Source organism: Magnolia sinica, chromosome 4 (genome assembly GCF_029962835.1).
Source record: "Magnolia sinica isolate HGM2019 chromosome 4, MsV1, whole genome shotgun sequence".
Classification (NCBI taxonomy): Eukaryota; Viridiplantae; Streptophyta; class Magnoliopsida; order Magnoliales; family Magnoliaceae; genus Magnolia; species Magnolia sinica.
The window spans coordinates 103,930,722-103,945,208 of NC_080576.1; positions in this window are offsets into that span (position 1 = coordinate 103,930,722).

The window sequence follows — 14,487 nt, forward strand, 5'->3', positions numbered from 1 at the left end:
AGATAAGCAAAACTCACTCGATGTGGCCCACCTAAGCCTTAGATACACCTCATTCTTAAAACTGGACACTCAATGGAGCTGACAAGATTGATAGATGGAGTATATTTTGCAGTACATCACGGTGGACCCCACATTAGTGGTGTGCATGCACTGAGGATGTGTGCACCCGTTGTGCATTAGAAGTATGCATATATTGTCATTTTTATGGTAATGTGAAATTGCGTCAAATTATAGAGTTTGTATGATTATAGAGTTTATCAGATTACAGTAGATAGGACTGCACATTCATACCATCCATTTTTACGGTAATGTGAAATTGCATATTATAATTTTCTTTATCGCATCATTAATTATTTATGTTTCAAACATTATCTAATATTGCAATAGCAAATCATGGAGGTTCAACTTGACTTGTTGTGTACTTATGGAGCTGGGAATCATAAGGATCGACACCAAATGAAGATGGAAAAAGTAAATGAAAATCTTGTAGCTATAACCGAAGATGTCGGTAAACCGAAACCTTTATGAAAATATGAAGTAGTAAGATCTTACTTGCACATGTACTTAGTCTTAAATGATATTATTTACTTTGGAAAGCCATGCATTTAACTGTTGTTTCATTTGCTGTGCTTGATAGGTATACTTCCCATTGAATGCAAGACAATAACACCGGTTGATAGGTGTTGTTTATTCGAAGAAGAGAGAGGTTATTTTGTATGCCAACATGAATATCGAATGGAAAGACAAAAATAATTTGGTCATTGCCTATGCAACGGAAGGCCTCAAGTGGTTATTTCACATTCTTGATGGTGGATTTAAGTTTTGTTTGAAGGCATGAAATGTGAAGATGATAACCGATAGACCGGCGCAACAAAACGGAGATGATTGCAGTGTATTTATGCTAAAATTCATAGACTTCCTATGTAGCATTATTGTAATTGATTTCCAACTTGTAAGTAAATATTTTATTCGTCAACACATTAAATCTTGATTGCTTTGTATTTTATTTTAATATTATTTCAAACTTTTTTTGTAGGAGGAAATCCCTAAATTCCGAAAGACAATCGCCTACGATTGTCTGCAGCACAAGAAAGAATCTGAAGCTACCTTCTTGGCAAAATAATAACAAAGAACAACTAACGAAAAAATCCAAACACTGACGTTGATGAATTATTTTCAAATGGAATGTTGATGATATTTGTTTTTGAATGGATTGGTGTTTATATTATTTTTAGAATGGATTGCTGATGATATTGGTTTTAAATGGATTGATGTTGATTATATTTTCCATATTAATGTTTGTAACGGATTGGTGAATGAAATTGGTCGTAGTTATGTCCCATCGGTTGTAATTGTCATCCATTGTGGGTCGTAGTTCTATTTGTTTGTTGATCGTGGTTATCATGAACAATGGATCGTGGTTGTCATCCACAATGGAACCACTATGGATGACAATCACGATCCATTTGAAGGGTCATGGTTCACATACACAATGGATTGTGGTTGTCATCCAACCATGACCTTTTGATGATCGTATTGGTTTGGCTTTTGAAAGAAGGCATCTACATGTTGGGTCACACATATCACCTACTAAGCAGCTCCAATCCTGCACATGTGCCTTGTTTCCACGTGTGAGATGGACACACTTACAAAGGAAGCAGATTAAGTGCGGCCCAGGTCTCACTCGACATGGTGCGACCCTAACCATGGGCCCCACATTTATGTATGTATTGTATATCCACGTTGTCCATCCATTTTTTCAGCTCATATTAGGGCATGATCGAAAAAAATGAATTAGATCCATATCTAACGTGGACCACACCACCATATGAAACCATAGTGATTGACCATTAAAAACTTCTCGTGGGCCACAAAATTTTTGGATGAAGTTGATATTTGTTTTTTTCCCCTCCACCCAGGTTTATTGACTTATCAACAGGTTGGATGGAAAATAAACATTATAGAAACATTACGGTGGGTGCTAGGAAGTTTTTACCCGTGGGTGTTCAAACACCATTGTTTCCTGTAGTATTGTTCACTTGAGGCTTGGATCTACTTCATTTTTGGGCTCATATCCTAAAATGAGCTAGAAAAGCATATGAACGGTGTGGAGGTGTGCCACAGGGGTCATGTCCATGGCCGACCGTCTTGGGTGAGGCCGGGGCCGTACTTAAACTGCTCCGGCCTACGAAGTTGCGAGTTAACGGGTAATTTTTTTACCGTAGACACCACCTTTTGCCTACCTTACCAGCCTCGACAGACCACAAGCATAGATAACCAAACTAGACCGTACGGACAATCTATTTCGGACGAAAATAACCCTCCTTTTTAACCCGCCAAGAGAAAAATAATTACCCTAAATACAGCATCTACTTTGGTAATTATTTCCGAGTTAACTCAGGAAACTGTGTGCTCTTGTAGTGCATGAGAATCCATAGGCATGGACCCAGTAAGCACACGTGGCATCATGTACCTCACTCAGAAATGTAGACAATGTCGGATCAAAGGACATTGAAAGCAAAATCAAATTGAAAGTACAAGAAAAATGGGTCTCTTTAATGAGCAATAAAAATTAGTAATTTCAACGGTCACAAATCAACACTCAAATGTATAGTTTAGTATCGTCTAATCATATACAATTTTGGGGCTCTGATCCATTGACATTAATCTCACTAATTCAGTATCTACGATTAGGGAAATTGTATGCCATGTGTCTAATGTATAAGTGCATGTATATTGCTCATTATACGCTGCCAGAGTATCAAGCGCCACGGAGGATTTTCTTTTTCCTTTTCTTTTACATTACTCGGGCAGCATGGGACGCGGATTGCGTCGTACCCCCAACCGGACGGTAATCCGTCCGGGCAGGGCTCTGTGGGGCCCACCGTGATGTAAGTGTTTTATCCGCGCATTTCATCGTTTTTATAATGTCATTTTAAGGTATGATTCAAAAATAGAGTCAGGTACAGGGCATAAGTGGACCACAAAGTGGGTATTGAACATCGACCGTTAAAAACTTCTTGGAAGCTGGAGAAGCTTCGGATCAAGCTGATATTTGTGTTTTCACTTCATCCACGTCTGCATGACCTTATTAATAGGTTGGATGGTAAAAAAACATCACGGTGGCCCTTAAAAAGGCTTCAACGGTGGGTGTCATTATCATTGTAGCTTCCTTTGATGTGGTCCACTTAAGCCCTGTATCTAACTCAATTTTTGCATCATACCTTAAAATGACATAATAAAAAGATGAACGGCGTGGATAAAATACTTACATCACGGTGGGCCCCACAGAGCCCTGCCCGGACGGATTACCGTCCGGGCAGGGGTAGGACGCAATCCGCTTCGGGGCAGCATGTGAGTCTTGATAGGCAGGCACTCGGAATTATTTCAGTGGCATACATTAAGTTAAATTAAACTGAAGAAATTCGTAACCCATTGTGTTTGAAGTAAGGCTCACATCAGGTTGGCCGAACAATCATACCCTATCATTTGCAGCCAGTTGCTTGTTATAAACATTGTACCAAGGGTTGTTTGGATTCATGAAAATCATGAGAAAAGAAAGTGTTTTTTAGAAAACTTTATTTTTAGAAAAATGTGAGAAATAAAATATTGTTTTCCTTGTTATTTTTTAACAAGATTTACATATTTATTGTTTAATGAAATATATATTTTTTTAAAAAATAATTTTAGTCACAAGCATGTGCTAGTACGTGCCATATATGGGGCGCTTAAAGATGAATCGTGACACATGACACACATGACATATGTGGGCACTTATATTGTGGCAGGCACGATACATGTGAGTTGTTCTAAGTTGCATGATAGTAGCAGGACACGCATTGGCACATGTTACAACCAAAGTTTTGTTTCAAGTTGTATGATAGCAGGACACGCATTGGCACATGTTACAACCAAAGTTTTGTTTCAAGTTGTATGATAGCAGGACACGCATTGGCACATGTTACATGTGAGTTGTATGAAGTTTTGTTTTAAGTTGTATGATGGTAGTAGGACACGCATTGGCACATGTTACATGTGAGTTGTATGAAGTTTTGTTTTAAGTTGTATGATGGTAGCAGGACACGCATTGGCACATGTTACATGTGAATTGTATGAAGTTGTATGATAGTTGGAGGACAAGCATTGACACATTTAACATCTGGGAAATAAAGTTAAATAAGATCAGTTGTGCACATTTGCACCATTGGCACATGTGGCATATTTGGAGAATTCAAGATGGGCAATGGCATATGTGTAGATTTTGACAGAACTAGTTACAAGCCTTTCGTGCCCACCATTCCCTTCGTTTACTACCATGGAGTTGGTTACTGTTCTCTTCATCCTCACCAACTCGAGATGCATATAGACAAGGTTATGCGTCAAACTTGCAAACTTGCAGTCCCTCACTGTAGTTTCAATAACGACATGACTCTAACATACTAGAGAGACATTGCGTCGACAGCTTGTGGGACTGCAACTCCAAGAAGTTGGAACTCTAGTTTTTGTTCCATCATTCTCCAAAGATTACATCCATTACTCACATATTTGAACGCCTGCATATCCTGTCCTTGGCTTGTCTCACCATTTTCAGCCTTAGATTTGAATTGGTTGGTCATGGCTTGCCCATTTTTAGAGAGTCTTTTGCTCATCTCCTTGCAAATCACAAGGTCAGATGATGCAAGTCTAGCTTTTAGATCAAATGGTTGTTTGAAGGTCCTGTGTTCGAATCTTGGGAGCAACAATTATGCCTACTTAATATACTCCCATCATGGGCCAGTAAAATCAAGTCTAGCCTAGTAACTGGGAATTCAAGCCTATGTTTATGTGTGTATCCACCCTACACATGTTGGAGAGTGTTAAAGTCCCCTTGATATACATTGATGCACCATCATCTAACGGCTCGAACTTTTAGATGTTGACATCTGCAAAGAGATGAGCGAAAGATTCTCTAAAATTGGGTAAGCCATGACCAATCAATTCAAATATAAGACTGAAAATGGTGAGACACGCCAATGATGGGGTATGCAGGCATTCAAATATGTGAGTAATGGATGTAATCATTGGAGAATGATGGGCCAAAAATAAGAGTTTCAACTTCTTAGAGTTGCAGTCCCACAAGATGTCGACATCTGTCGTACAACAGATGACACTCTAGTATGTGAGAGTCATGCCATTACTGAAACTGTGGTGAGAGACTGCAAGTTTGACGTATAACCTTGTCTATATGCATCTCGAGTTGATGGGGATGAAGCGAACAGTGTAAACGAAGGGAATGGTGAGCACGAAAGGCTTGTAACCATATTCGAGAAATAACTGACACCATGCAGCTTCCACTCAAGTTAGTGTGTTTTGAATCACGTCTAATGGTAACTTCTCCATCCTGAATAGACATTGAAACAACACAAAGCAATTAACAGCTAAGATAAATTCACCCAAAATTCGACAATATTTAGACAATGAAATTCTCCCATCAAGTTATATTTTCATGCAATCCAAACATATCAACTTCAAAAGAAAATGAAAGTGACGCAAGGAAGGACGTAATGAGGTCAATCACTGTCTTCCACGATTGATAAACACCCTAAATTCACAAGAGAGAATTCTCGAATGCATGAGAGATAATATAATTTTTGAGAATTTTATTAATTGAATAATTGATTGCTTCTAAAAAAATAAGTTTAACATCCTTAAATAACACTCAACAAACCCTAAAACATAATAATAATAATAATAATAATAATAATAATAATAATAAAGTCCTAATCAAATAAGGAAGTAAATTCCAAAAAACCTGCAAATGTTCGCCGTCTGTCAATCTATGAATTTCGTCCTCTCAACCCAAATGGTTGACCTATCAAACAGGCCTTCGACCTGTCAAAACTGGTAGAAATTGTCCACCAATCAATTTGAAATTTCTTGTGGAATTTCGACTCGTCGACTAGATCTATTAATCGGTTGAACTATGCTGAATTTTGTCAACTACTCTTTGGGCTTCTTCCAGTCCACGTGTGTTAGGAATGTGCTTGATCCTCATCCTACATGACAAAAAAAAAAAAAAACCAAAAACATAGGCAAATTCACCCAAAATCTGACAATATTCAGACACAATCTCCATGTCAAGCAAGTCAAAGCATCTTTTCAGCAATCCTATTGTGACGCAGGGATGAACGTGATGAGGATAACTACTCCAAATCCACAAAGCTTCTCTGGACTCCTCATAGAGACTTCTCAAATCCACGAGGAAAGAAAGCAGAAAATAGAAATAAATTTTAAAAAATTCGAAATTGATTAATTGATGAATAAAAACGAGTTCACAACCCTTTAAATAGGGGTACCAAGCAATGGGAAAGAAATTAAAATCAAACTACAACTCAAACTCCTAGAATCCGCGACTTACTATAAATAGTAAACTTACTATTTATAGACGGTCATGATGCCTACTAGTGCGCAAGGTTTTCGACCAAAAATAGTAAGTGTCCTATTTGGCTTCACCAAACCGTTCTCCTAATTATTCTAAGCTCTTTTCACGTTGGGCGCAACTCTTAAAGCCCGACGGATGAAGAGTTATAATCAAACTAAAACTTACTATTTATAGTAAAAACGAAATTAAAACAGGGAAACGACCATCGATTCAGGGGTTTTTCGCAATTCCGGGCTGCGCAACACAGCATAGCTGAGTTGGTTGGCTTCAGTAGCTCGTTCTACCCCAAAATCATATATTTTACGTCAGATAACTCATTCCGGATTGCAAGATACGCCCGATTTAAGGTTCGATGGTCTGGATCACTTCTGTCGTCGACCGGGCCTTTTCTGATCCATCTTGGCCATGTAACTGTCTGCGACCGACTCTACATCATATTGTCTTCAACAGAATCTGTTTGATTGTGTAGCTCTCACCTTCTCCACAGAAACAACCATGTAAGGCACGTTTCTTCCATACATTGGATTCAGATTTGATGATATATGGATTTATTGCTTCATGAAATGCAGAAAAGTTTGGCGTCACCCGGGGCTATTACCCCACAATGTGAATTTGGTTTGGTGGTATCATATGGTTTCTTATAGTGGGAATGGAAGATAGTAGGCAGAAATGTAACAATGTTATTTGTCAGAGCAGGGATTTAGAGTTGAAAAGGCAACGAGTGGGCATGTTGTCAATATGTCGCTTCATTTTAGCAGGAAGAAAGATGTAAATGGTTTCTCGGTTATTTGCAATATAAATCTGAGTTAGTCCGTTGATTTTAGATTCTGTGTAGAATCTCATTAAAAAAAACTTAAAAGAAAACATAATCATCATCATGTAAGCCTCATCTCAACTAATTGGGGTTGACTGCAGGAATCCAGTTCAACCATTCCACTCTATCAAGGACCATATCTTCAGTTGTCAGGTTCCTGAATCAGTTACTATATTTGAACTTACTGTTTGACTTTGTTACTGAATGTGTATTTATGCTAATGTTACTATGGAAAGCCGGACTAAGTAGGAAAAAAAAAACAACTAAAGAATCTCCTACACCTTACACGAGAACAACACTCTTTATATCATTATATAGTTCATTGACTGTGAGGTGGCACACCTACAATAAGCTACTTTACTCTCTTCCTAGAAAATCGGCAAATGCATGACGTTGTTGTTCTAGCCAGCAATCTAAATCAGAGCACCGCCTCTGTGAAACGTGACAATCATATAAGAAATTTCCAATCTTTCAACAGCCTAAAGTTCTACAAAACTTTCTGAAAAGGAACTTTACTGCACAGGTTATGCATGAGCAATTCCAAAACACACTCAAAATGGGTCCTACCGTGGCTAAGTTTATTATTTCAATCCTTTTTGGCCCTTCTCTCTGGTTTGCTAACGTAATGATTTGCCTGTCCTAATTTTTAATCTTGCCTCTTGTGATGGTGGTTTTTCAACTCCCAAGTTTTCCTTTAATGCCTTTTTATTTTTTTTTACTCTAAAAAAACTCTCATACAAAAAATTTCACTGTAAACCAAACAAGTTAGGTAAGACAGTGGCAGAAATAACTCTCAAGCGAAATTATGGTTTAAAAAGTGACAAGCCGTGTGTGTGTGTTTTTTTTTTCTACATGTTTCTTATACATCTTGAAATTGCTCGAGTTAAAAATGACCATGGATTGCTTCATTGTTAGTTACTTGGTTGCCATTCTTGGATAAAAAGTAAATTGGTGCTATGATCCAGTAACTATATGATTTTTTGTTACTAATACTACATTCTTTATTTAAAATGCATGTGTCAAAAGAGACATGGAAAATGATCCTCTCCCCAACATTGTTGTGTTACTCCGGGAAGCTCCTACTAACAAAGAGCTGAAGGTGTTCATTCATAGGAATTTTCATACTGCCTCTATCCTTATTCATTACTCTCAGCCATCTCAAACAATTCATCAGTTGTATGCCATGTTATAATAACACTCCAAACCAAGATTTTCCCTCGTTCTTTTTGCACTAGCCAGTATTGGTGTTGTTCACAAAAGTTCTGCTATGTATCGCGAAAGTTTTGCACTAGCCAGTCTTGGTACTGATACGCTACTGGGCCCTTGTTGGGAAACTTTGCTATGTATCACAATGTATCAATCATAAAGTATTGCTATGTATCACAAGGTATCGATGATACATTAAGTGCGTTGACCTATGCGAAAATATTGGGAAAATTGCCAAAACCCCGCAAAGATTATTTTCTTTGAATTTTTTTGTTTTCATTACATTCTTAAGAAAATTTTGATCACTTAAAGGGATTTGGGTGCAGAAATTGAGATTGAAGAGCGTGTGGTACCGGAACCCAAATTTGTGAGTTTTTGCGGATTTGAACAGTTCTGTTTCTTATCTAAATACCTTGGAAATCAATGAAATGAAGTTCATAATTTATGATTTTGCATGTTTTGTATGTTCAATCAAATGTTATAAACTCCAATTTTCAAATTTTGAGAAATTGGGGAAATCTAAAATTTCCTTCATTTCACTCATTTAGCTTGCAATTAGAGGTTGAAAAAAAAATAAAATCACATTTGAGTGTTTGGAGGCTGAATTAAAGATCGATGAAACATTTTGAAACTTTTCAAAAAAAAAATCTTAATTAAAAATAATTTTATTTGAAAACAAGTAGAATGACGAGATGTCATGTATTGTATTTATGAGTGTATATTGATCCTAACATCAGCCACATTTGTTTCTTTATTTTCAAAAACTAATTAAGTTTTTAAAAAATTATAATTGAAAAATATATATTTTTAAATAAATGCACCATATATTGTAGGACATATTTAATGTAGGTATTTAGTACATTGGATCTGCTATTAAGTGAAATAAATTGTAGAACTATCAGTGATTTCTTTTATATGAATTGATTTTTAATGCAGTTGCATCACTTCTAGTTCTATTTGACAGTGAATGGTTTAGCATCCTATATGATAAAAACTTATCATGTGCATTTGATTTTTATTATCTTATGAATTTGAACTGTGTAATGATATGTCCTTTTTAACATTCCTGAAGTTGAAAATTTCAATCAAATTCCCAATGTTTTCCCAAAAAAAGCGATACATTGTGCAATACATCTAATATTGCCCATGCAATACCCAATTTTCTATAACCCAATGGTTCCATGCCTTTGTGGATACCAATACTGAAAACATTAGCCATACCACCTTGTTTTTTTTTAAAATTTTACCCATAGTTCACAGCAAATTCATTGAAAGAATAAATGGTAGGGTAGACAAGAATCATCACCAACATCCTAGCCCTTCTCCCAGCAATTAAGCCCCAGCTAAGGCAATACTCCCATCCATCTCAACCCTGCCTTGATCTCAAATCTCTACACACCAAACCACTTTTGGACGCAAAAAGGAGGCTATGACATTAACAATTTATATGAGATGCTGATAATATAAGGAAGATAGAAATAACTACCGTAAGATAATTTTTATGGAAATGCCATTAGCAACCGCTCTTGATGGCTAAGTGCACACCGGCCCTTCGACCATCGGTATGCCATTGTGCAAATTTCGTCCTAGTGGAAAGGACAGTTGCATTTAGCAGTTAGGAGTGTGTCTACATAACTGCCTCCCTCATTGTTATGATCAATGTTTCAAATAGTGCCCACAGCGTAGCTACAGCACTACATAGCGCACCAAAATAACGAACGTTTTACTGTAGCGTACACTACAGGGGTTGTGTCCTCCAACTGTGTTGACGTCACCAAATTATGTGCCTCGAGGATGATCTCTGTATTATATCTGCACCGTCCATCCATTTTGAGAGATAATTTTAGGGCATTAGCCCAAAAATGACCCTGATCCAAAGCTCAAGTGGATCACACCAGGGAAAGCACTAGAGACAATGATTTCCACCATTGGAACCTTCCTAGGGCCATCATGATGTTTATTAGCCATCCAACCTTTTCAAAAGATCACACTGACTTGGATGAAGGTAAAAATAAATATCAAGCTGATCCGGAACTTTTTAACCCCTAAGAAGTTTTCAGTGATAAATATTCGATCCCCACTACTTTATGTGGTGTGGTCCATTTGAGATTTGGATCTATCCCATTTTTTAGCTAAAGCCCTAAAACAATTTCACTAAATAGATGCATGGTTTGAATATAACTAGTAGATCATGGTGGGCCATATAACTTCGTAAGGTCAACACCACGCAATCCACTTCCCTCTCAACTGTTTTACATTTCATTACAAAACATGAAACTAAAAATGAACGGATCTGAAAGTTAATTGAGCGGGAAACAACATTTCATTATAGAAGATGAAACTAAAAATGAGCGGATCCAAAACTTAATTGAGCAGGAAACAGTGAGAATTGAACTTCCACCATTGAAACACAGTAGACATTGAACGTTCACCGTTGAAACATTCGTGGGCCACGTAAGGTTGAATCGGCACACCCAGATCCATAGCTCAATTGGCTGACTGAGTGGAGATACCTCGTTTCAACACTCGAGGTCTTGGTATTGATTCCTAGCGGGGGTGGCTAACATAGAGTGTGTACTGAGTGTAATAACAAGCACCCATGGGCCACGTAAGGTTGAATCGGCACACCCAGATCCATAGCTCAATTGGCTGACTGAGTGGAGATACCTCGTTTCAACACTTGAGGTCTTGGTATCGATTCCTAGCGGGGATGGCTAACATAGTGTGTACTGAGTGTAATAACAAGCACCCACCCCTCCCCCCCCAACCAAAAAAAAAAAAAGTGTTTTGAATCAGGCTAATATTTTAGTATTTTCAACTCATCCTAAGAGAAAATGACCTTAAGAAGGGCATGGATCACATATAAACATCTAAGATTTCCAAAGAGATTTCAATGATTGGACATTTTCATATTCATTTGAGTTTTAGATCTAACTCATTTTTTATTCATGCATCAATGTCATATGGCAAAATAGATGTACTGGGTAATTTCTCACAAATATCACAGTGGCCCACCTAGCTTCTTAGCATGGCTGGGACAAGTGGTCCACTTTAGAAAAGAAAAAGAATCTTACTCCACCGTCTCTCACTACGCTAAAATTGCAGATTTGCGGCCTATTTTTGCGACGGATTTCGTCCGTCGCAAAAATTGCTTGGTTTAACGACGGATTTAATCCGTCGCTAATGGAAAAGGTCCGTCGCTACGCCCATCGTTCTCAAAAATCCGGTCCAAACGTCGCGCAATTTCGCGACGGATTGAAATCCGTCGCTAAAATCTGATTTACGACGTATTTACGACGGATTTTGGTCCGTCGTACGTTAGTGACGGACTGAATCCGTCGCAAATTTTGATTTTGCGTCGCTAATTATATAGTCGCGGCGACGCTTTTCAGTCGCTTTTGCGACGGATCATGGTCCGTCGTAAAAGGACTTTTGCCTAAACACTTTTTTTAAAAGAATATGGTGGAAAACCATGTTTTTTCTATTCTAAGAATTGTTTTTTAATACAAATTCAGCGGTTTAATTGTACATATTTGTATCTAATATTATTTTTTAATAATTGATTGAATGAAAAAAAAAACAAAATTAAATAAATAAAAATTGTTTTTATATCAAATGAGTGGAAATCATTAATTTTTAAAAATTTAAAACTAATATTTAAATGATTTAAATGATCTGGCCACAAATGGCAGTTTTTTGGTGGGCCCAACGTGATGTATCTGTTTATCCCTGCTATACATCCCTTCTCTTAGATCATTTTTAAGTATGAGCATAAAAGTAGAGTTGATCAAACGCTCAAGTGAACCACATCACATATGACTCTTACATTTAATACAATCCAAACTTATTGTTTGGTGTGGTCCGCTTGAGAAAAGGATTTGCTTTATTATTGGGTAAGGGCCTTACAGTCTTGAGTGAGGCCGGATCTAGCCTAATACGCTCCCATGCAACACATTCCTAGTATAAAGAGATAAAAAAAGGAAAGTGCTGATATGTGAAACTTCCGTCATATATATCAGATCCACACCTGTTTTTTCGTACCATTGTATTAAATGAGACAAAACATGAGTCAGATCAAGGCTCAAGTCGGCCACACTACAAAAACAAATGGGAATTGGACGAACAATGGGAATCGTACACCTGCTATTAAAAATTTCACATAAGATTCTGATCAAGCTGATATTTGAGTTTTCCCTTCATCTAGGTCATTGTGACCTTATGAAGAGGTTAGATGGCCAAAAACTTAGTGGACCTAGAAAGGTTTCAACGGTAGTTGTTTGATCCCCATTGTATTATGTGATGTGGTCCACTTGACATTTAAAAGTCATGTTGTGTAACACAATCTATTTGGAAGAGAGAGATTCGGTGTTAGCAGGAGTCATCGACAATAACATGGATCAATGAGAAGCACGGATCAATGAGAAGCTCAACTGAATTGAATTTTCTCGTGCCTTCGACACAAACAATTTGCACTCAAAATAATAACAGCTGGGATAAAACATAGATTGGCCCCATGGGTACCGTCAAATAGCTACGTGGCATGATATGCAATCCGCATCCCATTCTTAGTTAGCATGAAAGTTTGGTATTTTTCTTTTACCAGCTCTTTATATACGAAATAATAAAGATTCCCCAATAAACAAGACCCTGTATGCAAGCAAAGCTGCCAGCCTAGATTCCCCAATAAACAAGACTGTCCTGTCTATGAGACCCGGTATGCAAGCAAAGCTGCCAGCCTAGATACGCCAGGTTACTGGAACGGGGGCGACCAAAAGCTTTTTTTAGGTCCCACCATGGTATCTTAGATTCGGAGTTATAGTGAGCCATACCACAAGAAATGATAAAGATTGAGCAAACTACCATTGCGGCTATTTTTGATCCATATAAGTTTTGTATCAGGATGATATTTGTGTTTTACCTTCCTTTTGATGGGAATCACCTTCCGAATGAGTTAGAGAGGATATACATATCACGATGACCCAAGAAAGTTTCAGGGGTGAGCATTTTTCATTCCCTCACTTTCTGTAGCGTGGCGCACTTGAGTTTTGGATTTGCCTTAGTTTTGAGTTTATGTCATAATATTAGCTAAAAGTAAGCCAAGCTGGAATGGCATGGACATTGTGGTGGAATCAATGTAGCATGTGGTTAAGTGACCCATGGTAACTGGGTTGTAGAAAATTTTGTGTTTATGCCCAAGTCTTGTATCTTGGACAAGCTATCTAGGTCATGTTGATCTATACTAGTTACTGTGTTCTTGGTTCGTCAATCGCCTTAGAATAGTGAGCAAACTAGGATTGTTTTACTGTTTGGAGAGCTTTATAGCGGCGATGGCAACTGTAGTTAGAATGGGCCATTCTATCTATGCATGCATGGATGGTTTGAGAAACTACCAATGCAACTTTGCTTGAATCCAACATCGTCCCTCAGTCCAGTTATAATGCTAGCTGTGCTTCTAATACTCGCTGCCTTGACCGGAAACTCTGCCAAGTCAACTCAAGTAGAAGGGACTTTGACTAGTTGCTTGTTGGCTTCAAAGCTGTTGATCAGGGTTGAAACCTTGGGAGCGGATTACATAAGACCCGGACAGACCCAACACAGTTTGGCCCTTACCGTGGAGCCCACCTTGATGTATTTATTTTGTGCCCACACCATCCATCCGTTTTTTCAGATAATTTAAAGGGCATTATCCAAAAAATGAAGTAGATCTTATTATCAGGTGGACCATACCTTAACATTATGCACTGTTTATTTGTAATCCAACTTATTGATAAGGTTATATGTTAGCCTAGATGAAGGGAAAAAACACATATTAGCTTGCTCCAAAACTTTTGTGGCTCATTAATGGCCAATCACCACTATTTCATATTTTATGGTCCACGAGATAATTCAATCTGCTTCCTTTTTCGGGATAATACTAAAATTATCTTAAAAACAATTGGATAGAGTCAATATAAAATACATACATCAAGTTAGGTTCCACAATAAGGGCCATACCATCTTGGGTGAGTCCGGGGTCTCACCTAATCCACTCCCTAAAACCTTAATT